The following is a 24,650-nucleotide window of genomic DNA, read 5'->3' as shown; positions in this document are numbered from 1 at the left end:
GAAAGGTGAAAATTCACATAAAGCATTTAGCATAACCTTTAATATTCAGTAAATACCAGTACAGGTGAGCTTTAAAATATGCATATAACTGCTATATATTATTATCTTGCAAACATGGGCAAAAAATACATTAAGGAGGTAGATCAGATTTTTGAAAAGAATTATTTGGTGGCTAAGAAAGTAAAGAGAAAAACATAACCAAGAAGTCAAAAGCTACACCAGAAAAACAATAGGTACAATATGACATTTATGAATTGTAAAATTATGTCTATATATATTTTTAAAGCATACTTTCAATAAAAATGTTTTATTTTTAAGTTTATCTTCTTTATACATGCATATTTTAAAATATTTTCTGCAATGAAAATGTTGCCTAATAAAAAATAATTTGAAACTATATATTATATTTCACCTCCACAAATATAAAGAGCCCTGATGTATCCATTTTGTATTCAGTGATTCTGAAATTTTATTCTCTTAAAATCTATTCTAGCCATTGATTCCATCTTGTTGTTGTAGGTGATTTCCTTTGATCTGAGGGCACTAAAATGCTCCCATAATTTAGCCCTTATTTCTGCTTGAAACATTCAAGAGCTTAAATTCAAAAAGAACCTCAAATGCATCTATGTGTTCAACCATAGTGAAAGAGGTATGGTAGTAGTGGTTTAGTCTCTAAGTCATGTCCGACTCTTAAGACCCCATGGACTATAGCCCACCAGGCTCCTCTGCCCATGGGATTCTCCAGCAAGAATATAGGAGTGGGTTGCCATTTCCTTCTCCAGGGGCTCTTCCCAACCTAGGAATCGAACCCAAGTCTCCTACATTGCAGGCAGATTCTTTACCAACTGAGCTATGAGGGAAGACCTAACAGGTATGATATTATTAAAAAACAGTAGCCAAGAAAATTAACAAATAAAGAAAAGCTTTGTATTTAAGCGGTGGAAACTCAGACTCAATGGTAGATATCCCCCAAAGCTAATTTATGTAATTAAATAAGAGAAACCAATCTGTTATAATCTGCACAATTGCACTCATCTCACACACTAGAAATGTTCAAAACTCTCCAAGCCAGGCTTCAACAGTATGTGAACTGTGAACTTCCAGATGTTCAAGCTGGATTCAGAAAACACAGAGGAACCAGAGATCAAATTGTCAACATCCGTTGGATCATTGAAAATGCAAGAGAGTGCCAGAAAACATCTACTTCTGCTTTATTGATTATGCCAAAGGCTTTGTGTGGATCACAACAAACTGGAAAAGTCTTAAGGATATGGAAATACCACACCACCTTACCTGCCTCCTGAGAAATCAGTTTGCATGTCAAGAGGCAACAGTTAGAACTGGACATGGAACAACAGACTGGTTCCAAACTGGGAAAGGAGTACATCAAGGCTGTATATTGTCACCCTGTTTATTTAACTTATATGCAGAGTACATCATGCGAAATGCTGGGCTGGATGAAGCACAAATTGGAATCAAGATTGCCAGGAGAAATATCAATAACCTCAGAAATACAGATGACACCACCCTTATGGCAGAAAGTGAAGAAGAACTAAAGAGCCTCTTGATGAAAGTGAAAGAGGAGAGTGAAAAAGTTGGCTTGAAACTCAACATTCAGAAAACCAAGATCATGGCATCCAGTCCCATCACTTCATGGCAAATAGATGGGGAAACAATGGAAACAGTGACAGACTTTATTTCAGAATTTATTCTCTTGGGCTCCAAAATCACTGCAGATGGTGACTGCAGCCATGAAATTAAAAGATGCTTTGGCTATTCGAGGGTTTTTTTGTATTTCCATACAAATTGTGAAATTATTTGTTCTAGCTCTGTGAAAAATACCGTTGGTAGCTTGATAGGGATTGCATTGAGTCTATAGATTGCTTTGGGTAGTATATTCATTTTCACTATATTGATTCTTCCGATCCATGAACATGGTATATTTCTCCATCTATTAGTGTCCTCTTTGATTCCTTTCACCAGTGTTTTATAGTTTTCTATATATAGGTCTTTAGTTTCTTTAGGTAGATATATTCCTAAGTATTTTATTCTTTTTGTTGCAAGGGCGAGTGGAATTGTTTCCTTAATTTCTCTTTCTATTTTCTCATTATTAGTGTATAGGAATGCAAGGGATTTCTGTGTGTTGATTTTATATCCTGAAACTTTACTATATTCATTGATTAGCTCTAGTAATTTTCTGGTGGAGTCTTTAGGGTTTTCTATGTAGAGGATCATGTCATCTGCAAACAGTGAGAGTTTTACTTCTTCTTTTCCAATTTGGATTCCTTTTATTTCTTTTTCTGCTCTGATTGCTGTGGCCAAAACTTCCAAAACTATGTTGAATAGTAGTGGTGAAAGTGGGCACCCTTGTCTTGTTCCTGACTTTAGGGGAAATGCTTTCAATTTTTCACCATTGAGGATAATGTTTGCTGTGGGTTTGTCAAAAAACCTCAAATAGCCAAAGCAATCTTGAGAAAGAAGAATGGAACTGGAGGAATCAAATTGCCTGACTTCAGGCTCTACTACAAAGCCACAGTCATTAAGACAGTATGGTACTGGCACAAAGACAGAAATATAGATCAATGGAACAAAATAGAAAGCCCAGAGATAAATCCACACACCTATGGACACCTTATCTTTGACAAAGGAGGCAAGAATATACAATGGAGAAAAGACAATCTCTTTAACAAGGGGTGCTGGGAAAACTGGTCAACCACTTGTAAAAGAATGAAACTAGAACACTTTCTAACACCATACACAAAAATAAATGCAAAATGGATTAAAGATCTAAACGTAAGACCAGAAACTATAAAACTCTTAGAGGAGAACATAGGCAAAACACTCTCTGACATAAATCACAGCAGGATCCTCTATGACCCAGAATATTGGAAATAAAAACAAATATAAACAAATGGGACCTAATTAAAATTAAAAGCTTCTGCACAGCAAAGGAAACTATAAGCAAGGTGAAAAGACAGCCTTCAGAATGGGAGAAAATAATAGCAAATGAAGTAACTGAAAAAGAACTAATCTCAAAAATATACAAGCAACTCCTGCAGCTCAATTCCAGAAAAATAAATGACCCAATCAAAAAATGGGCCAAAGAACTAAACAGACATTTCTCCAAAGAAGACATACAGATGGCTAACAAACACATGAAAAGATGCTCAACATCACTCATTATCAGAGAAATGCAAATCAAAACCACAATGAGGTACCATTTCACGCCAGTAAGAATGGCTGCTATCCAAAGTCTACAAGCAATAAATGCTGGAGAGGGTTTGGAGAAAAGGGAACCCTCTTACACTGTTGGTGGGAATGCAAACTAGTACAGCCACTATGGAGAACAGTGTGGCGATTCCTTAAAAAACTGGAAATAAAACTGCCTTATGACCCAGCAATCCCACTGCTGGGCATACACACTGAGGAAACCAGAAGGGAAAGAGATACTTGTACCCCAGTGTTCATCGCAGCACTGTTTATAATAGCCAGGACATGGAAGCAACCTAGATGTCCATCAGCAGATGAATGGATAAGCAAGCTGTGGTACATATACACAATGGAGTATTATTCAGCCATTAAAAAGAATACATTTGAGTCAGTTCTAATGAGGTGGATGAAACTGGAGCCTATTATAGAGAGTGAAGTAAGACAGAAAGAAAAACACAAATACAGTATGCTGCTGCTACTGCTGCTAAGTTGCTTCAGTCGTGTTCGACTCTGTGCGACCCCATAGATGGAAGCCCACCAGGCTCCACCATCCCTGGGATTCTCCAGGCAAGAACACTGAAGTGGGTTGCCATTTCCTTCTCCAATGCATGAAAGTGAAAAGTCAAAGTGAAGTCGTTCAGTCGTGGCCGACTCTTAGCAACCCCCATGGACTGCAGCCCACCAGGCTCCTCTGCCCGTGGGATTTTTCAGGCAAGAGTACTGGAGTGGGGTGCCATTGACTTCTCCACCAATACAGTATACTAACACATATATATGGAATTTAGAAAGATAGTAACGATAACCCTGTATGTGAGACAGCAAAAGAGACACAGATGTATAGAACAGTCTTTTGGACTCTGTGGGAGAGGGAGAGGGTGGGATGATTTGGGGGAATGTCATCGAAACATGTATAATATCATATAAGAAACGAATCTCCAGTCCAGGTTCAATACAGGATACTTGGGGCTGGTGCACCGGGGGGATGGTACAGGGAGGGAGGTGGGAAGGGGGTTCAGGATGGGGAACACGTGTACGCCCATGGTGGATTCATGTCGATGTGTGGCAGAACCAATACAATATTGTAAAGTAATTAGCCTCCAATTAAAATAAATTTAAATTAAAAAAAATAAAAGATGCTTGCTCCTGGGAAGAAAAGCTATGACCAACCTAGACAGCATATTAAAAAGCAGAGACATTACTTTGCCAACAAAGGTCTCACTAGTCAAGGCTATGGTTTTTCCAGTAGTCAATGTATGGATGTGAGAGTTGGACTATAAAGATGCTGAGCACCAAAGAAATGATGCTTTTGATCTGCAGTGTTGGAGAAGACTCTTGAGAGTCCCTTGGCCTGCAAGGAAATCCAACCAGTCCATCCTAAAGGAAATCAGTCCTGAATAGTCATTAGAAGGACTGATGCTGATTCTTCAATACTTTGGCCACCTGATGTGAAGAACTGACTCATTTGAAAAGACCCTGATGCTGGGAAAGATTGAAAGCAGGAGGAAAAGGGGACGACAGAGGATGAGATGGCTGAATGGCATCACCAACTCGATGGACATGAGTTTGAGTAAACTCCGGGAGTTGGTGATGGACAGGGAGGCCTGGCCTGCTGCAATTCATGGGATCACAAAGAGTTGGACATGGCTGAGCGACTGAACTGAACTGAATCTGTTATAATTACTCCCTTTTTAAAATCAAAAGTGCTCAAAAAATAATTACCAAAACACAGTGGAAGCTTGCTTTAATATTGCATTATGTAATGACAGGGACAAGTAGCTGCTGCTGCTGCTGCCAAGTCGCTTCAGTTGTGTCCAACTCTGTGCGATCCCATAGACAGCAGCCCACCAGGCTCCCCCATCCCTGGGATTCTCCAGGCAAGAACACTGGAGTGGGTTGCCATTTCCTTCTCCAATGCGTTAAAGTGAGACGTGAAAGTGAAGCCGCTCAGTCGTGCCCGACTCTTAGCGACCCCATGAAGTACAGCCTACCAGGCTCCTCCATCCATGGGATTTTCCAGGCAAGTGTACTGGAGTGGGGTGCCATTGCCTTCTCTGAGGGACAAGTAGAGGGAAGAGAAAATTAGGAAACATGAAATATTGAACTCCTCAAGTTATTACCCAAAGCAGAGAAGTCTTTGGTTCATGAAGGTATATCTAAAGATTGTGAATGCAGGCAAGCAATCTGAGTATAGAAACTATTTGGAAGGAAAAAAGTTGAGGTCATATCCTAAACTAACTGAAGGTCAAGATAGACGAGAACAAAATCAGGCTTTTGAACTAAAAAGGATTTTTTAAATAACAGCTGTATTCTAGGTACTGAACTAGGTCTATTACAAATGTTATCTCACTCAGTTCTCACAAACATTTCATTATAGAGAAATTCAGAGACAAAAAGTTTAAATTAGTTCAACTTCTTGAACTTTCTCATTGTTCCCATGGTAGGCAAGTTGGAGAAGAGGAATAAATTTTCAGGTTTTGCCTGAGAAAAATCTATGCTTGGGTGTAAAGACAGAATTATAAAGTGGTATTTAGAAGTATCCAGCCATCCCTGAAGACCAGATGACTTTGGAATGATTTTTTTTTTAAAGGAAGAAGTTTAGATAATAATGTTAGCATGGTAAAGCTTGAACCCTCATGGTATTTGAGCATATTGATTCCATCAGTCAAAGAATGCACAACGTATGCAGAGAAAGCATTGGAAAAAATTCAGTGCTCATTAATAATTTTAAAAAATTAAAATAAATGCTCAGCTGAGAGTAAACGCAAACTTTCCTCAACTAATAAAAACATGTCTACTGAAAAACCTACATAAAAAGCTTAGCCAAAAAGAAAAAGAAAGTTAAAAGAAAATCTTCAGTTCAGTTCAGTTCACTCGCTCAGTTGTGTCCGACTCTTTGCAACCCCATGAATTGCAGCACGCCAGGCCTCCCTATCCATCACCAACTCCCGGAGCTCACTCAGTCTCACATCCATTGAGTCGGTGATGCCATCCAGCCATCTCATCCTCTGTCGTCCCCTTCTCCTCCTGCCCCCAATCCCTCCCAGCATCAGAGTCTTTTCAAATGAGTCAACTCTTCACATGAGGTGGCCAAAGTACTGGAGTTTCAGCTTCAGCGTCATTCCTTCCAAAGAACACCCAGGACTGATTTCCTTCAGAATGGACTGGTTGGACCTCCTTGCAGTCCAAGGGACTCTCAAGAGTCTTCTCCAACACCACAGTTCAAAAGCATCAATTCTTTGGCGCTCAGCTTTCTTCACAATCCAACTCTCACATCCATACATGACCACAGGAAAAACCATAGCCTTGACTAGAAGGACCTTTGTTGGCAAAGTAATGTCTCTGCTTTTCAATATGCTATCTAGGTTGGTCATAACTTTCCTTCCAAGGAGTAAGCATCTTTTAATTTCATGGCTTCAATCACCATCTGCAGTGATTTTGGAGCCCCCCCCAAAAAAAGTCTGACACTGTTTCCACTGTTTCCTCATACATTTCCCATGAAGTGATGGGACCAGATACCATGATCTTAGTTTTCTGAATGTTGAGCTTTAAGCCAACTTTTTCACTCTCCTCTTTCACTTTCATCAAGAGGCGTTTCAGTTTTTCTTCACTTTCTGCCATAAGGGTGGTGTCATCTGCATATCTGAGGTTATTGATATTTCTCCTGGCAATCTTGATTCCAGCTTGTGCTTCTTCCAGCCCAGTGTTTTTCATGATGTACTCTGCATAGAAGTTAAATAAGCAGGGGGACAATATACAGCCTTGAGGTACTCCTTTTCCTATTTGGAACCAGTCTGTTCCATGTCCAGTTCTAACTGTTGCTTCCTGACCTGCATATAGGTTTCTCAAGAAGAAGGTCAGGTGGTCTGGTATTCCCATCTCTTTCAGAATTTTCCACAGTTTATTGTGATCCACACAGTCAAAGGCTTTGGCATAGTCAATAAAGCAGAAGGAGATGTCTTTCTGGAACTCTCTTGCTTTTTCGATGACCCAGCAGATGTTGGCAATTTGATCTCTGGTTCCTCTGCCTTTTCTAAAACCAGCTTGAACATCTGGAAGTTCATGGTTCACATATTGCTGAAGCCTGGCTTGGAGAATTTTGAGCATTAGTTTACTAGCGTGTGAGATGAGTGCAATTGTGCGGTAGTTTGAGCATTCTTTGGCATTGCCTTTATTTGGGATTGGAATGAAAACTGACCTTTTCCAGTCCTGTGGCCACTGCTGAGTGCTCCAAATTTGCTGGCATATTGAGTGCAGCACTTTTACAGCGTCATCTTTCAGGATTTGAAATAACTCAACTGGAATTCCATTCCCTCCACTAGCTTTGTTCATAGTGATGCTTTCTAAGGCCCACTTGACCTTACATTCCAGGATGTCTGGCTCTAGGTGAGTGATCACACTATCGTGATTATCTGGGTCGTAAAGATCTTTTTTGTACAATTCTTCTGTGTATTCTTGCCACCTCTTCTTAATATCTTCTGCTTCTGTTAGGTCCATACCATTTCTGTCCTTTATCTAGCCCATCTTTGCATGAAATGTTCCCTTGGTATCTCTAATTTTCTTGAAGAGATCTTTAGTCTTTCCCATTCTGTTGTTTTCCTCTATTTCTTTGCATTGATCGCTAAGGAAGGCTTTCTTATCTCTCCTTGCTATTCTATGGAACTCTGCATTCAGATGCTTTTATCTTTCCTTTTCTCCTTTGCTTTTTGCTTCTCTTCTTTCACAGCTATTTGTAAGGCCTCCCCAGACAGCCATTTTGCTTTTTTGCATTTCTTTTCCATGGGGATGGTCTTGATCTCTGTCTCCTGTACAATGTCACAAACCTCCATCCATAGTTCATCAGGCACTCTATCTATCAGATCTAGGCCCTTAAATCTATTTCTCACTTCCACTGTATAATCATAAGGGATTTGATTTAGGTCATACCTGAATGGTCTACTGGTTTTCCCTACTTTCTTCAAGTTAAGTTTGAATTTGGCAATAAGGAGTTCATGATCTGAGCCACAGTCAGCTCCTGGTCTTGTTTTTGCTGACTGTATAGAGGTTCTCCATCTTTGGCTGCAAAGAATATAATCAATCTGATTTCAGTGTTGACCATCTGGTGATGTCCATGTGTAGAGTCTTCTCTTGTGTTGTTGGAAAAGGGTGTTTGCTATGGCCAGTGCATTCTCTTGGCAAAACTCTATTAGCCTTTGCCCTGCTTCATTCTGTGCTCCAAGGCCAAATTTGCCTGTTACTCCAGGTGTTTCTTGACTTCCTACTTTTGCATTCCAGTCCCCTATAATGAAAAGGACATCTTTTTTGGGTGTTAGTTCTAAAAGGTCTTGTAGGTCATCATAGAACCGTTCAACTTCAGCTTCTTCAGCATTACTGGTTGGGGCATAGACTTGGATTACTGTGATAGTGAATGGTTTGCCTTGGAAATGAACAGAGATCATTCTGTCGTTTTTGAGATTGCATCCAAGTACTGCATTTTGGACTCTCATTGACCATCATAGCTACTCAATTTCTTCTAAGGGATTCCTGCCCGCAGTAGCACATCTGAATTCAGCAAACATTAAATAGATTTAATAATATGACACCAAAAGTATGGAATATAAAAGAAAAATTATTCACAACAAGGACCTACCATATAGTACAGGGAATGATATTCAGTGTCTTGTGAAAAAGAATCTGAAAAAAATTCAGTTATATGTTCATGACTGAATCACTTTGCTATACACCTAAATCATTTGAATCAACTATAATTCAATGCCAATAAATAAACACTTCCAAAATAAATAAATATCACACATGCAAAAAAACTCGGCAAATTTCACTGCATTGAAATTTAAACTTTTGTTCTTCAAAAGACTCTGTTAAGAATTTTTAAAGGCAATCACAGATTGGAACAGCATCCTTACAACACATGTATATCTGACAAAGTACTTTCATCCAGAATACATAAAGAATTCTTATAACACAATAATTGGAAAATAATCTGATTAAAAATATATATGTAAAAACTATACTTAATAAAACAAGGTATACAGATGCCAAATAAATTCATGAAAATATGCTTATCATTCATCATCATGCAATCTAAAATCACAATGAGATACCATTACATATCTATTAACCTAAAATAAAAAAGATTGACAATACCAACTATTGACAAGTATATGAAATATTTAGAGCTCTCTTACATCATTAGTGAAAATACACATGGTAAAACAGTGGGGATTTCTCTTAAAAGTATACATCGGTTCAGTTCAGTCCCTCAGTTGTGTCCAACTCTTTGTGACCCCATGGACTATAGCATGCCAGGCTTCTCTGTCCATCACCAAACCATGGAGCTTGCTCAAACTCATGTTCATTGAGTTAGTGATGCCATCCAACCATCTCATCCTCTGTCTTCCCCTTCTCCACCTGCCTTCAATCTTTCCCAGCATCAGGGTCTTTTCAAATGAGTCAATTCTTCACATCAAGTGGCCAAAGTATTGGAGCTTCAGCTTCAGCCTCAGTCCTTCCAAGAAGTATTCAGGACTGATTTCCTTTAGGATTGACTGGTTGGATCTCCTTGCAGTCCAAGGGACTCTCAAGAGTCTTCTCCAACACCACAGTTCAAAAGCACCAATTCTTCAGTGCTCAGCTTTCTTTATAGTCCAACTCTCACATCCATACATGACTACTGGAAAAACCATAGCTTTGGCTAAATGGACCTTTGTTGGCAAAGTAATGTCTCTGCTTTTTAATATGCTGTCTGGGTTGGTCATAGCTTTTCTTCCAAGGAGCAAGCATGTTTTATTTCATGGCTGCAGTCACAATCTGCAGTGATTTTGGAGCCCAAGAGAATAAATTCTGAAATAAAGTCTGTCACTGTTTCCATTGTTTCCCCATCTATTTGCCATGAAGTGATGGGACTGGATGCCATGATCTTGGTTTTCCGAATGTTGAGTTTCAAGCCAACTTTTTCACTCTCCTCTTTCACTTTCATCAAGAGGCTCTTTAGTTCTTCTTCACTTTCTGCCATAAGTGTGGTGTCATCTGCATTTCTGAGGTTATTGATATTTCCCCTGGCAATCTTGATTCCAATTTGTGCTTCATCCAGCCCAGCATTTCGCATGATGTACTCTGCATATAAGTTAAATAAGCAGGGTGACAATATACAGCCTTGATGTACTCCTTTCCCAGTTTGAAACCAGTCTGTTGTTCCATGTCCAGTTCTAACTGTTGCTTCTTGACATGCAAACTGATTTCTCAGGAGGCAGGTAAGGTGGTGTGGTATTTTCTTCTCTTTAAGAATTTTCCACAGTTTGTTGTGATCCACACAAAGCCTTTGGCATAATCAATAAAGCAGAAGTAGATGTTTTTCTGGAACTCTCTTGCGTTTTCAATGATCCAGTGGATGTTGGCGATTTGATCTCTGGTTCCTCTGTGTTTTCTGAATCCAGCTTGAACATCTGGAAGTTCACAGTTTATGTACTGCTGAAGCCTGGCCTAGAGAATTTTGAGCATTACTTTGCTAGACTGTGAGATGATGGGGAACACATGTATACCTGTGGCGGATTCATTTTGATATTTGGCAAAACTAATACAATTATGTAAAGTTTAAAAAATAAAATAAAATTAAAAAAAAATAGACTGTGAGATGAGTGCAATCATGCAGTAGTTTGAACATATCATGCAGCAGTTTGAAAATTATACATAATCTAACATATACACAGAAATTCCAAGAGATATGGAAACATTAGTCTACACTTATACTCAAAAGGAGATTTATTCACAATAGCCCCCAAATTGTAAAGAATTCAAATTTCCATTAACATCTAATTAACTTATACAGATTGTGGTATATATATATATAAACAATGAAATGTTGATATCAATATGATTCAGCAATACAAAGAAATGACCTACTGATAAAAGCAATAACATAAATAAATGTCAAGAACAGTTTTGCTAAGTAAAAGCATTCAGATACAAAAGATTACACATTTTATGATTTAATTCAAGTAAAATTCTAGAAAAGCCAAAACTATAGTAAAAGAAAGATGACCAATAGTTGCCAAGAACCAGGCATCAGGAAGAGGAAGTTGACTTTAAAGGAACATAAAGGAATTACATACAGCAGGATCCCTACCTGATGCACATAGTGTCCAGGTCTTTTCTTTGAAACATCTTTTATTCAAGACATAAATAATAGTATTACGTGTATTAGGTGAACCTACCGTGTATTAGGTTCTGTTCTAACCACAGGGCACACCGCAGTGAACCAGATTATGTCCTTTCTGTTAACAGCTCACATTTTACAGACAGAACATAAGTATGAAGTATATTGTCTTCAGATGATAATAAATCCTGCTGACCCACGAACAATGCTGAAGTTAGGGATGCTGGGCCTCTGTGCATTTCCAAATCTGAGTGTAGCTTTATAGTCAGCTCTCTGTATCTAGCTCTGAATCCTAAGATCAACCAACTGCAGATCATGCTGTATGGATTTGTTGAAAAAACTCACAAGTGGACTCAAGCAGTTTAAACCCTGTTGTTCAAGGGTCAGCTGTAAATGAGGAAACAAACCAGGCTGATGGGCCAGCGCTGGGCTGCCCACTACAGTAACCGTTCACCATGTGTGGCAGCTGAGTACTTAACATGTGGTTACTCCAAGGCGAAATGTGATGGACTCCAAACACTTAGTGCTAAAGAAAAGAGTGTCAGAGTCTCATTAATAATTTTATGTATTTAGTACATGTTGGTAAGGAAAAGTCTTTCAAGTATAAATCAACATATTTACCATTTCCAGTGTTACTTATTTTTTCAAGTTTTGAGTTTTCATCTGGTATTTGCCTTCCATATTAAAAAACAAACAAACAAAAAACATAAAAACTTCTAAAAAATATTTTTTATAGTGCAGGTCTGCACTCAGGTCTGAATTCTTTCAGATTTTGGCCTCAGAAAAAGTTTTTCTTTCTTTTTTTTATTTTTAAAGCTAACTGCATTGAATAACAGATTCTAGGGTGATAGCTTTTGTTTTGTTTTAAGATTTATTCTTTACCATAGATTTTCAAAAATGCTATTCAACATGACGTTTTCTTTCCTTATCCTTGTTGGGAGTCTGTTGAGTATCTTGAATATGTGTATCAATAGTTTTCATTATGTTTGCAAAATACTTGCTAGTGTTTCTTCAAATAATTGTCTGGGGTTTTTTTCTCTACATTATAAAAAATTCTGATTACACATATGTTGACATTTGAGAATGTCCCCTGGCCAGTAAGGTTCTGTTCATGTTGACTTTTTCCCTCTGTGCTTCAGTTGCACAGTTTCCATTGTTACACTTCCAAATTCAGTGATTTTTTTTCCTTCTTAGTGTCTAATAGTTATTGATCCATTCCAATGAATCTTTCCATTTCAGATATTGTTTCATTTCTATAAATTCCATTCTTTAAAGTCCTTTATTCCTCTTCTAATTTGGCTTATATTTTGCCTTTAAATTCTTGAAGGTTATTAGCTATTTTAAGATTCTCATCTGCTAATTATATTATCTTTGCCATTTTTATTTTGTTTATAATAATTGGTGCTTCTTCTTGTAGTAGGTTGTACTTTTTCTGCTTCTTCACACATCTAGTATTTTATTCTGTTAAATCCTGGACGCTGTGCAGTTTATAATGTTGAATGCTGGATTTTCTTTTAATATACATTCCTTTTAAATGCATCAGACTTCATTCACTTAAATTACTTGTTATTCAGTCTGAGATTTGCAAAGTTTTCTTAAAAGCTTTTTAGGGCAAGTTTGAGTGTCCTCTGCTCTAGAGCGGATTTACTCTGTCTCACTGGGCACGATCCTCCAGCGTCCTCAGGGCCCCAACACGAACTCTTCACTACAGTTGACCGGAACTCAGACATCTCCCAGCCCTGCGTGTGTTCTAGGAACGCTTCAGCTTACAGTTCCTTGGTTGTTTTTCTGCCCAGCCTCATGGAGGCTCGCCCTTCACATCTGTAGGTTACTCTTCAACACAATACTCAAGGGGACCTTTATGTGTATTTTGGAGTTTTTCTCTGGGCAGCTTCCTCCTCCCTGATACTCTGACCCTTAGAGTCCAGACACCTCACTCTTCCAAAATTCCACTCTCTCTCCTCCTGTGCTTTGCTTGAGTTTCTCCTCCCTTCTCTGCAATCTGGGAAGTGCCTCCAGACACACAGCCCAGATGAACATCAGGTTCACATTATTTCTTTTCTCACGAATCACAGTCCTGCACTGCCTGTTGTCTAATGTCCAGAAACAGTTGTCTCATATATTTTATGCAGTTTTCTCACTGTTTACCGTGAAGGGGTATGTCCTATCACAGTTACTCCATCACAGCCAGAAGCAGAAGTAAACATGTATGAAATCTGGCCATATATAAAAATTTAGATGTCTTATTTTATCAAAGTAAATGCATTCCAAGGGCATTTCATCATAAGAAGCGTTTAATCTGGTACACCAATACTCAAACTTGGTTTCACTTTGGCATAACCTGGAATATCACTCCAAAAGTTTCTGATTTAAATATTCTGGGATGCCACTTGGGCACTAAAAAATTTTAAAACCCTCTTGGTGATTCTACTACTATGCAGCCAAGCTTGAGAACCACTGATGTGATGCACTCAAGTGTTAAGTTATTCTTCATTATATACACGTAGTTATACTGACTTTACACCACAAAGGAATGGATGCAGTGTGTTAGTGTGTGTTTAGATGTTTGTGTGCTCACACAACTGAGTATACATATATACATGGACTATACCTTCCACCTAACTCTCTAGATCAGTGGTTATAAAACACTGTTGTGGGAAAAACATGGCTCGAGGTAAATGCCTAGCAAATGGTATTTTTCCAGCTCAGATTACCTAGCGAGCCCCAGGAGTGAGCCTGATGATGCTGCTCAGGAGGGTGAAGGCCTCGGGGGCAGGTGTTAGCAGCTGGGTGCAAGCCTGTGTCTCATGGATCAGCCCTTGGATCATCTGCTCATCAACATGAGTCAGAGGAACAACACAGCTGTGTCTTGCCAGAGAAGGCACGTTTGGCTCATCAGAGCTCAGAGAACACTCATGTCCCTCTCCTCAGCTTTCTAGTTGCTGCAGTTTTTCAGGCTGTTACCAAACTCCAGTTCAGGTACCTGATGCACAGTGAGACCAAACAAGCAAACAAAAAATATATCAGAATTGGGAGCAGGGAAAGGTTTATTGTAGGGGTATCCAAGGAATAGGGTGGCTCAGGTTCCCCCGAAAACCCGAGCTCCCTGAAGGGGAGCATTTTTAAAAGCCAAGTGAGGGAGCGAGGCTGCAGGCCATGTGATCACTTATGTCCAGTTTTCTGACTGGTTGATGGTGAGGCACCAGGACGTGCCACAGGGTGAGTTAGCATTCTCCATCTTTAGCTGCCAGTAGGTCAGGGGCTACATGCTCATGGTCATCAAGTAGTTAATTTCTTCCATCTGCTGAGGTTTTTAGCATCTGTAAAACAACTCAGGGAGTGCGCATCATCATATACTGTTATCTAGGTCCTCCAGAGAGGAGCTGCTGCAGAGGGTATGGGGGCAGTTCTGTCCTGGGAAGGCTCCAGAGGGTCCTGCTCAGTTACAAGACCACACCCACGCTTAGAGAGCTACTGATGGTGAGAGATGTAACTGAAAAAAATCATGGCCTAAACTGAATTTTATTCTCTGGATATACTCAAGAAGAATGAAAATAAGAAGAAAATATACAATTTATTGATAGCCAGGTATTTTATATGTGAGATCTCAATGATAGCACCAACCATCTTAAGGGATAGGACAGTCTCATTTTAAAGAAGAAACCAAGGAAAGCTTTAGAGACTTCTCTCTCATAGTTTTATTTGGTGAGCACAGAGAAAAAAAAAAATAATAAAGCTGATTAAACTGTATCTGTCCTCAAGAAAGCAGATGAGAATGTCTAAGCCCAGCCCATATCTCTCTGCTCCTCATGGAGTCCCAAATGTTTCTGTGTGGAACTCCTGGGGCTCCAATGAACACAGCATGAAAACTCATTCCAGGTCTAATGTCCTACGGTCCTCCAGCTACAGTATCTTGTCCAGATTAGACAGTCAGTTAACATACATAGATCATAATTTTTTCTGTCTTCATCTCATAGTGGGATCCTTCCCAGCTAAGGATACTGGTCCCCTAGTTTCTCCCATAAATACTCATCCAGCCTGGCATAATGCAAAGGACATAGGCATTGGACAGACCTGGCTACAAATCCCAGAGCCAACTATTTCTAGATGTGCGAATGTGGGCATGTTACATAAAAATCTCTAAAATTCACTCATACCATTTATAACAGAAGAATAAAAACACAGTGCCTGGGTCAATCAAGGTAACAGCAGGATGACAAGGACACCATGAAACTGGTAATTGATGAGAATTTGATACAAGGACTATTGGAAGGACGTGGGCAGGGTCTAGAGGAGCCCGCAGCCTGGACCAGCTACGGCAGTAGGCCTAAAGGGGCAAGGAGGTGCTGGGACCACAGTGTTGACGGATGCAGCCTTGCCGTGACCCAGAGAAATCAATACCCCGACCTTGTCTCTTTTCGCCTTCCATTCCATATCAAAGTCTCCTATGGACGAAACCCAATAGGAAGTTAAAAGATAAAGGAGAAGGCAGGGGAAGGGTAAAGAGTAAATCTTTTTCAGGGGAGGGGCGTCATATAAATGTAATAACACCTACATAATGTGCTCAGAGGATTAAATAAAATAGCCAGGCTGTATAGGATGCGTGGTATTCATGTGACAGCTCATTTCCTTTTCCCTTTTTGGCACTTACTCTCATTCCTCTTCCGCTTCATCTCTTGTCTAGCTCCTCTTCTGTGTCTCCCTGACTCTCAGTCCAGTTCTTCCCAGAGAACTAGTTCCAGCCCTGTTTGCCCAGCCTTTGCTAATCTCCATCTGTTCTTGCCACACTTGACTTTCTTGAAGAACTGTTACTACATTTCTTCACATTCACTTACCTGGAGGTCAGTGTGCCTCTCACTAAGCCCCCCTTTCCTGTTTTAGGGTGTTTACCCTAAAAACACCCACAGTTGAATTAAATGAGAAAACAGAATAAATAGCATCCTTATTACAGCTTGCATTTTACTCACTGAACATGACATCTTGGCTAGTTTTAACTTGTTCAATCATCTGATTTTTAGGCCAGAAAAACTAGCACCAGCAAACAGAAGAAACCAAGAAAAGGGAAAGAAACCAAAGAATAAACCAAAGGAAAAGAGAAAGAAAAGATGCATAAACATGGCAGAAGTGAAGATCAAGATTCAGACTCAGAGGAAAGAGAGACACAAGAAACAAACCCAAAATCCCAAGGACATTCATGAGCGAAAAAAGAGAATGTCCCAATCCTTGATAAAAGGTAAAATCACATTCAATGTTGTCTGGTTAAAAATGTAGAAAATAATATATAGTCCAACATATGATTTGGAGAAGGCAATGGCACCCCACTCCAGTGTTCTTGCCTGGAGAATCCCAGGGACAGGGGAGCCTGGTGGGCTGCCGTCTATGGGGTCACACAGAGTCGGACATGACTGACGTGACTTAGCAGCAGTAGCAGCAGCAGCAGCAGCAGCATATGATTTCTCACTGTAAAAATGATGAAAATCAAAATTGTATTGAACCTTGCAGAAACATCACCTCAATCACCTGGAAAATTCTCTCATGTAGCTTGCCTTATTCTGATGAGAGGAGATAATTAAAAAGTTAATGTACTTTCTTAATACACTGAGTCACTGTTAATATACTGGATCACTATTATTTCTTTTATTTGGCTCTGTCCCCTCTGCTCTTTGAGTATCGAATTTTAAAGATTTACATTTATAGATCCTTTCTGAGGCTACTATAGAAGCAGATATATGGTAGGTGTTCATGGCAGAAGAAGAAACAAATATAGAATCAAGCAATCTTGAGTTCAAATCCCAGGACTAAATAATATCAATTAAATCAGAATATGATTGTCTGAAAGTGAAGTCACTCAGTCGTGTCCGCCTCTTTTCGACCCCGTGGACTGTCCTCCTAAGACTGGTCCAAACTGAAGAGCAGGATGAGGAAGAAAAGAAGATAAAATTTATTTTAAAAGGTCCCTTTGAGACTTTCCGGTGGTACCGAGGTGAAGAACCCACCTGCTAATGCAGGGAGCAGCTGAAGTCCACGAGCCACAACTTCAGAGCCTGTGCTGCAGAGCCCATGAGCCTCGACTCCTGGAGCCCGCGTGCCTGGAGCCCCTGCCCCACCACAACTAGAGAAAGCCCGCACACAGCAGCGAAGACCCGGCACGGCCAAAAAGTTAATTGATTAAAAAAACAAAATAAAGCGTCCCTTTGCAACGTGCATAAGTCACCCCAACCATACACTGATTCATTTGAAAACCAATTATTGAAAGTCCCTAGCATCTAGATGGTTTTCTGGCACATAAACTCACTTATTTAGAACTGGGGCACTGGAGGTTCAAAGACAAGAATGGTGGGTCACTGTTATCAAAAGTTCTTTGGAAAGCAATGAGAAAGACTTTGAAATACTTCCATCCTTTTTCCCACCCGAGTCCTGAATATCCTCCCATCTCTGTAAGCCTTGGATGCAAGGCTAACTGCAGAGCCCTTTGTTCCACAATCCCTAGTCTTTAGAAGGCTTAGCTATTTATCAGCATCACCTAAGGGGTTATATCTGATTGTTGTTGACCTGATTTATCCTTCTAATATGTGGTGAGTGCTTTTTATCCGTCACTTCTAAGTTGTATGATCACATTCAAAATTCATGAGATAGTATTATGCCCTGCTGCCACTGCTAAGTCGCTTCAGTCGTGTCCGACTCTGTGCGACCCCATAGACAGCAGCCCACCAGGCTTCCCCATCCCTGGGATTCTCCAGGCAAGAATACTGGAGTGGGTTGCCATTTCCTTCTCCAATGCATGAAAGTGAAAAGTGAAAGTGAAGTTGCTCAGTCGTGTCCAACTCTTCGCCACCCCATGGACTGCAGCCCCCCCGGCTCCTCCGTCTGTGGGATTTTTCCAGGCAAGAGTACTGGAGTGGGCTGCCATTGCCTTCTCCGCTAGCAAAACCATGGCCCCAGCCCTTGCCCTCGGCAATGGCCCACACCCTGAAGAGTGTGCTTCTTTCTGAATCCTAACAAATCCACCTCTTACTTAATTGCTTTGTCTATCACTGAATTTTTGCAATGAGACATCAGAGCCTGAGCTTCATTAGGTCCTGAAGCCAGGCATCCTGGGTTTTGGCTGGGCTCGAGTCCCAGGAGAGCTGAAGGACAGCTCTATTATGCCCTAGGAGATAATATTATTCCCATTTTACTGATCAGAAAGCTCAAGTTCAGATACATAACTAGAAATAAATTTACAAATCACACAAGTAGAAAAAATGGAACAAAGATTCCAATCAAAATATCTGCCTTTCATATATTCTAGTGCTCATATCATGGGTACAACAGAACAAACTAACTTCTGGAATTGGGAGCCAGGCGTGGTCCTTGGTGTTTATACCAGACTTCTTAGATCTCTTCAGCTTATTCAAGTTCAGATGCCAAAAAATGACTAAGACAATTGTGACCTAGGAAGAGCTTACAGAAGTATTTGCATCCAATAGATCCCAAAGGTGGGAGCCTGATGCAATGGTAAGAACACTGGGAGTTCAGACACCCGGTTCCTAGACCCGACTGTATCAGAACATGTTAATGGTGGTACAGCTACTACTTCTTTTTTAAGTTTTTCTTTTGACATGGATCATTTTTAAAGTATTTCATTTGTTACAATATTGCTTCTGTTTTATATTTTGGCTTTTTGGCCACAAGGCATATGGGATCTTAGTTCCCCAACCAAGGGTCCAAGCCACCCTACCTGCATGGGAAGGTGGCGCCTTAGTCGCTGGACCTCCGGGGCAGCCCCACGACTGTCGCTGACCCTGCTTGTTAAGGAGCTCCCATGAGGTGGTGATGAGCCAGTCACCATAACCACATAGTTAGCTGCTTCATTTAGAAAAATAATAAAAGAAAAGGTGCTCTTTAACATAAAAAAAAAAGATTTGATGGAAGAGGAAGTTTAGACCATTGATTACATTGAGTTTTTGCTATTTTCAGTTTTCATTTAACCTGGCCTTTTTTTTTCTATTACTCACTAACAAGAATTGATAGAATCTAGTTCAACATTCTGCACCAACATGTATGTTTGGTATGATCACAGTATGTTAAAAACTAAATGATTCATTTTTTAAAAAAACTGGAAGGGAAACACAAGCAAATGCTAACGCTGACTATCACTAAGTGATAAGAATACAGATAACTTTTTTGTTTTCATAAAAGCAGTTTTTTCATAATGAGCACATATTATTTTCTTAGTGAAAAAATAGCACCTGCTCATTTTAAATCCTTTTAGTACTCATTCAAACGTGTGCCTTGAAGCAAACAGCAATGATGTAATTAAACAAGAAAATAGTATTTCAAAAAGTTCTTATCCTTAAATATATGATCATTTTTTATCTACTTACAGATAAATCAAAAATAAGAGGAAAAATTATACTGAAAAATGCAACCATAATTTGTATAGCCCTGACTATAATTCTGAAAGGGATATAATGTGGGAGGGACACCATCCTTAGTTGGGAAGGCAGAGACTTCTTCATAGAATACCTCAACATTGTAAAATGTCACAAACTCTTACAGCCAGAACTGTGACCACAGAACAGTACGATAAGCACAAGCTATGAACCACTCAGTGGACACATCTGAACACCTGCTTCAGCCCGGGCTTTCTGCTGCGTTTGCTGAGCTGGGCAGCATCAAGTTGGAAGAGCTCATGTTTGAAAGCACCATGTATACTTTTCACTTTCTTGGAATATAGGAAGGTATTCACAATGCAATCATGGGGACCAAGTTCAAAGTGTACCCCCACCAGATACACACACACACACACACACACACACCATTGCTTTAATACTCAACATTAATTGATGCCCATCTTGTCAAAGTCTATCTGAAGTTCTTCATCTACTCGACACTCCTTCACCAACTTCAAATATTTGTTTAGTTTCCATCTTAAGTCACTTTTCTAGGGGGAAAAAAAAGAGTGTTTGAATTTAAACCCAATTGTCAAATGTTCTGGACACTTATAGTGACCTAAATAAACTCAAAAGATAGGTAGTCGCAGGTGACTGTGAACATATTTCAGGGAGACTACTGTATTTGTAAACAATTTACCTTTCTGCAAATTAGTGATGATGCATTAGTAATTCAGTGTTGATTCATCATTGCATCACGAGACATAAGGGGGCTTCATAATTACTTGTCATTTTTTCTGTTTGACAATCAGTTTATTATTTTCCTTCTAACCCTTGTCTTCTTCCTGATTGAGAATATCTTCTCAACAACTGTTTTTAACAAAGCACTGTCATCTGTTGTAATAAAGAGCATTAAGGCTAATCCATTGGCACTTTTATCTTTGCTCCAGCCTCCTAAGGGAATGTGACGCATGTGAGGCTCCTCTTTCAGAAAGTCTGTTTTCCTTGTTATTGCTACTGTCCACTCCTGTCATTTCCTAATAGTGACAATTAATATTAAAAGACTTTTAAAAGTGCATCTTATAATTTTCTCATGTAATACCCATAGGATTACTACTAGCTATGTTTTATGATATAAAGATATTATGTTGCTGCTGCTGCTAAGTCACATCAGTCGTGTCCGACTCTGTGCCACCCCATAGACGGCAGCCCAACAGGCTCCTCTGTCCCTGGGATTCTCCAGGCAAGAGTACTGGAGTGGGTTGCCATAGCCTCCTCCAGTGCACGGAAGTGAAAAGTCAAAGTGAAGTCGCTCAGTCGTGTCCGACTCTTCGCGACCCCATGGACTGGAGCCTACCAGGCTCCTCCATCCATGGGATTCTCCAGGCAAGAGTACTGGAGTGGGTTGCCATTGCCTTCTCCGAAAGATATTATAGCTGTCTATATTTTTTTTTCATTCTACAAATATGTGAAATGGTAATAAGTTAAAACCCTAGAGGGTGAGGCTTGATCAATGAAAGATGGGAAACAAGAAGGAACCTTGTCTAAATGAATTCCAATTGATACTATGTATAAATATACATGGTCTATACATGTGTATACTAGCACAACATTGTAAAGCAACTAAACTCCATTAAAAATAATCTTTAAAGTAGAAAATAAATGTATTTCACAAATATGAAGTGAGCACCTAATATATTTCAGGCATCATACCAGCTTAATGATAATTACATGAGCCTTTGATGTAGACCACACCATCTTGTTTCTTTTTATGGCAAAAGGAAATTTTTTCTTTTTTATTCTAAACGCTACTTAAAAGCTGACATTAGCGGGAATAAAAGAGTTTGCAGGCACAGTGCCTTTCAAAACAGCTGTTTCTCTTAATGATAGCGAGTCTTGGAAATCTTGCTGGAAGCTACATGACTTGTTTAAAGTAAGCCAGATCTCATCTCCCCATGATGATCATTTCAAGTGAGGACTAAATCTTAGAGATCAAGTGAATTACAAGGGCCAGAGACATTTCTAAAAACAATGAACCAGCACAGAGATGCAAATTTCCAACTTTTTATTTCCAAGGACAACATTCAAAAGTAAACTCAAAGTACTGTTACCATAATTTCCTATATAAAACTCATTTTAACACTGGTAAAAAGGAAATTATCTCAGAATTCTAAAATTCTGCTATAAATCTAATATTTTAAAAAACTCATTAAATATTAGTTTTCTCAAAAGTTGGAAGAACTCAGGGTTCCTTCTGTCCTCCTTTAGTGGTTCATGTTTTCGTTTATTCTTCACCCATTTATTCAAAAAAACTATGCTGAGTGCCCAACATAGGTTTGTTCTAGACATTGATAGCGAAAGATGGAGATCTCTAAATACTGTCAGAGTGTGATTTTCAAAAGTTGAAAACATGACTTGCATGATCAATTTATGTTACCAATTTATATAGAAGGATCAATTTATCTGACCAGTCTAAGAGGGAATCAGCAGAATCATAAAATAGTATCAAATAGCAACTGAGAATTTACAGGGATTAAAGAACACCGAAGTAAATTGTTGGGTTAGGTAGAAAACAAACTGTCCTCTGCAGCTAAACTTTCTATTGGATAGAAATTTGCATTTCTCCTGAACGGCCTGATCCGTAGAAAACAGAACATCGAATACGGGCATCTTCTCTTAGATGCTAAGTAGTCTGGGAGGCCTATTGCTCTGTGAGCCTGGACAACACTGAGAGGACACACGGTCCTTTTTGCCGTGTTTCTAAGTATCAGATAACGTTGACTACTAAAAGCAGATTATATGGGCTGACTACCCTTACAACTATCCTTTCCCAGCTTCTGGAAAGGAAAGAGATTAAAGAGATTACGTCTTCAGGATAAAGACACACCTAGAACTTACATATGCCACTTGAATTCTCACACAACTGAGCAAAGCTGTTATCATCAACAAATTTTAAACAAGTGTATGGATACCCAGGGGGAAAGGTGGGGAGGGGGGGATGAACTGTGAGACTGAGGTTGGTGTGTGCACACTATTGATACTGTGCATAAAATGGATAAGTAATGAGGGTTACCTGTGCCCACAGAACTCTGCTCAGTGCTCCATGGTGACCTGAAGGGGAGCATCCAAAAAAGAGGAGAGATACGTGCATGTACAGCTGATTCACCTTGCTGTGCAGTGAAAACTAACACAGCATAAAAGCAAGTGCACTTCAAAAAACTAAGTGAAAAAATGAAACAGATAACCAGCAAGGACCAACTATACAGCACAAGAAACTCTACTCAATATTCTGTAAACATCTAAATAGGTAAGGAGTCTGAAAAAAGAATGAAAATATGTATGTGTTAATCACTCAGTCGTGTCTGACTCTTTACAAGTCCACGGACTGTAGCCTTCCAAGCTCCTCTGTCCATGGAATTCTCCAGGCAAGAATACTGGAGTGGGTTGCTATTTCCTTCTCCAGGAATATGTGTATATGTTTAACTGAATCACTTTGCTGTACACCTAAGACTAACATAACATTGAAATGAACTATAATCCAAAATTTTAAAGAAATCAAAAAAAAAAAAAAAAAGAAGGAAAAATTGAGGCTGGAAGCATTGAGCTCACATAGAAGGAGCCATTATTCCAAACCCATCACGTCTGGTGGAACCTTCAAGCACTTTCCAGTAGGGTCAAGAAACTCACACAAGTGCTGAGCCATTCGCTCACTGGTTAATTCCTAGTCATTTATTGATCACCTCCTCCACACTCAGCATCTCAGACGAAGGAGGGAACCAACAGGCTCTATCTTCATGTAATCTCTGCCTCATCAGTTCAGGGGCTTCCCAGGTGGCGCTAGAGGTCAAGAACCCGCTTGCAAACGCAGAAGACTTAAGAGACAAGAGTACGACCCCTGGGTCAGGAAGACCCCTTAGAGGAGGGCATGGCAGCCCACTCCAGTATTCTTGCCTGGAAAATCCCAAGGACAGAGGAGCCTGGTGGGCTGCAGTCCATGGGGTCGCAAAGAGTCGGACACGACTGAAGTGACTGAGCACACACACGCTTGTCGGCTCACTTTCTAAGGGGCCCCAGGCCCTCATTTTAGCCAGCTGTCACTCAAGCATCCTCCTCCCCTCCCCCCCCCCACACACGCACGCGCACACACACATATAAATTAACTGGCAGTCGTCCCTTCTGGAAGTGCGCCCCTCTTTCTGCCACCCCAGCCCACAGACGCCGCCCCTTTCGTCTGCCGCCTGCCCTTTCCTGCTCCAGCTTATCTTTCCCTCCAAAGCCGTCTCTTCCGTGAGGTTAGAGCTGCCCGCTTTCCTTGTAAGTCAGACACTACACATTCTATGCAAAGGTTTCAGAGGCCTGAACGGCCCTCAGCTGCTCTTCTGAAACCTGAGCCCAGAGCCCTTCCCAGCTGCGGCCCCAGGAACGGCCCTCCCCGCTGGGCCAGGCCGGAGGGCACTTGCGCGGAGGGAGGCGTCTGAGGAAGCCGATCTTCACTGTGGTCACAGCGGCCTGGCCGGTGGGCGCTAACGCAGGCCACTCTCTTGGTGGTAATCCACAGCAGATTAGGTCACTGGTAAAAACAGAACCCAAAGTCCCCAGTGTTGAAGGGCTTCAACAAGCTTTAGCAAGAATGCAAACAGAAAGAGCATGGAGCTTTACAACTCATGCAGACTGTTCTTTACTTCCAGGGAAACTGGGGTAAAACTCACTTCCCACCTCTGAGCTACAGTGACATGACTGCAGTGTTTAATAGCAGACTTGTCTGTGTCTCCACTTGCGCGCTTGGTCGTGTGTGACTCTCTGTGGCCCCATGGACCGTAAGCCCGCCAGGCTCCTCTCTCCACAGGACTTCCCAGGCAAGAGTACTGGAGTGGGCTGCCATTCCCTTCTCCAGGGGATCTTCCCAACCCAGGGAT

General features: G+C 40.3%; 1 pseudogene; it reads left to right on the top strand.

The window, feature by feature from the left end:
• LOC129626934 (nucleolar RNA helicase 2-like) overlaps positions 1-24,650 on the top strand; it is a 49,263-nt pseudogene that overhangs the window by 19,582 nt on the left and 5,031 nt on the right.

Source organism: Bubalus kerabau, chromosome 14 (assembly GCF_029407905.1).
Source record: "Bubalus kerabau isolate K-KA32 ecotype Philippines breed swamp buffalo chromosome 14, PCC_UOA_SB_1v2, whole genome shotgun sequence".
NCBI classification, from domain to species: domain Eukaryota; kingdom Metazoa; phylum Chordata; class Mammalia; order Artiodactyla; family Bovidae; genus Bubalus; species Bubalus kerabau.
Note: the sequence above shows the minus strand (reverse complement) of the source record. Positions and strands in the feature narration are given on the sequence as shown.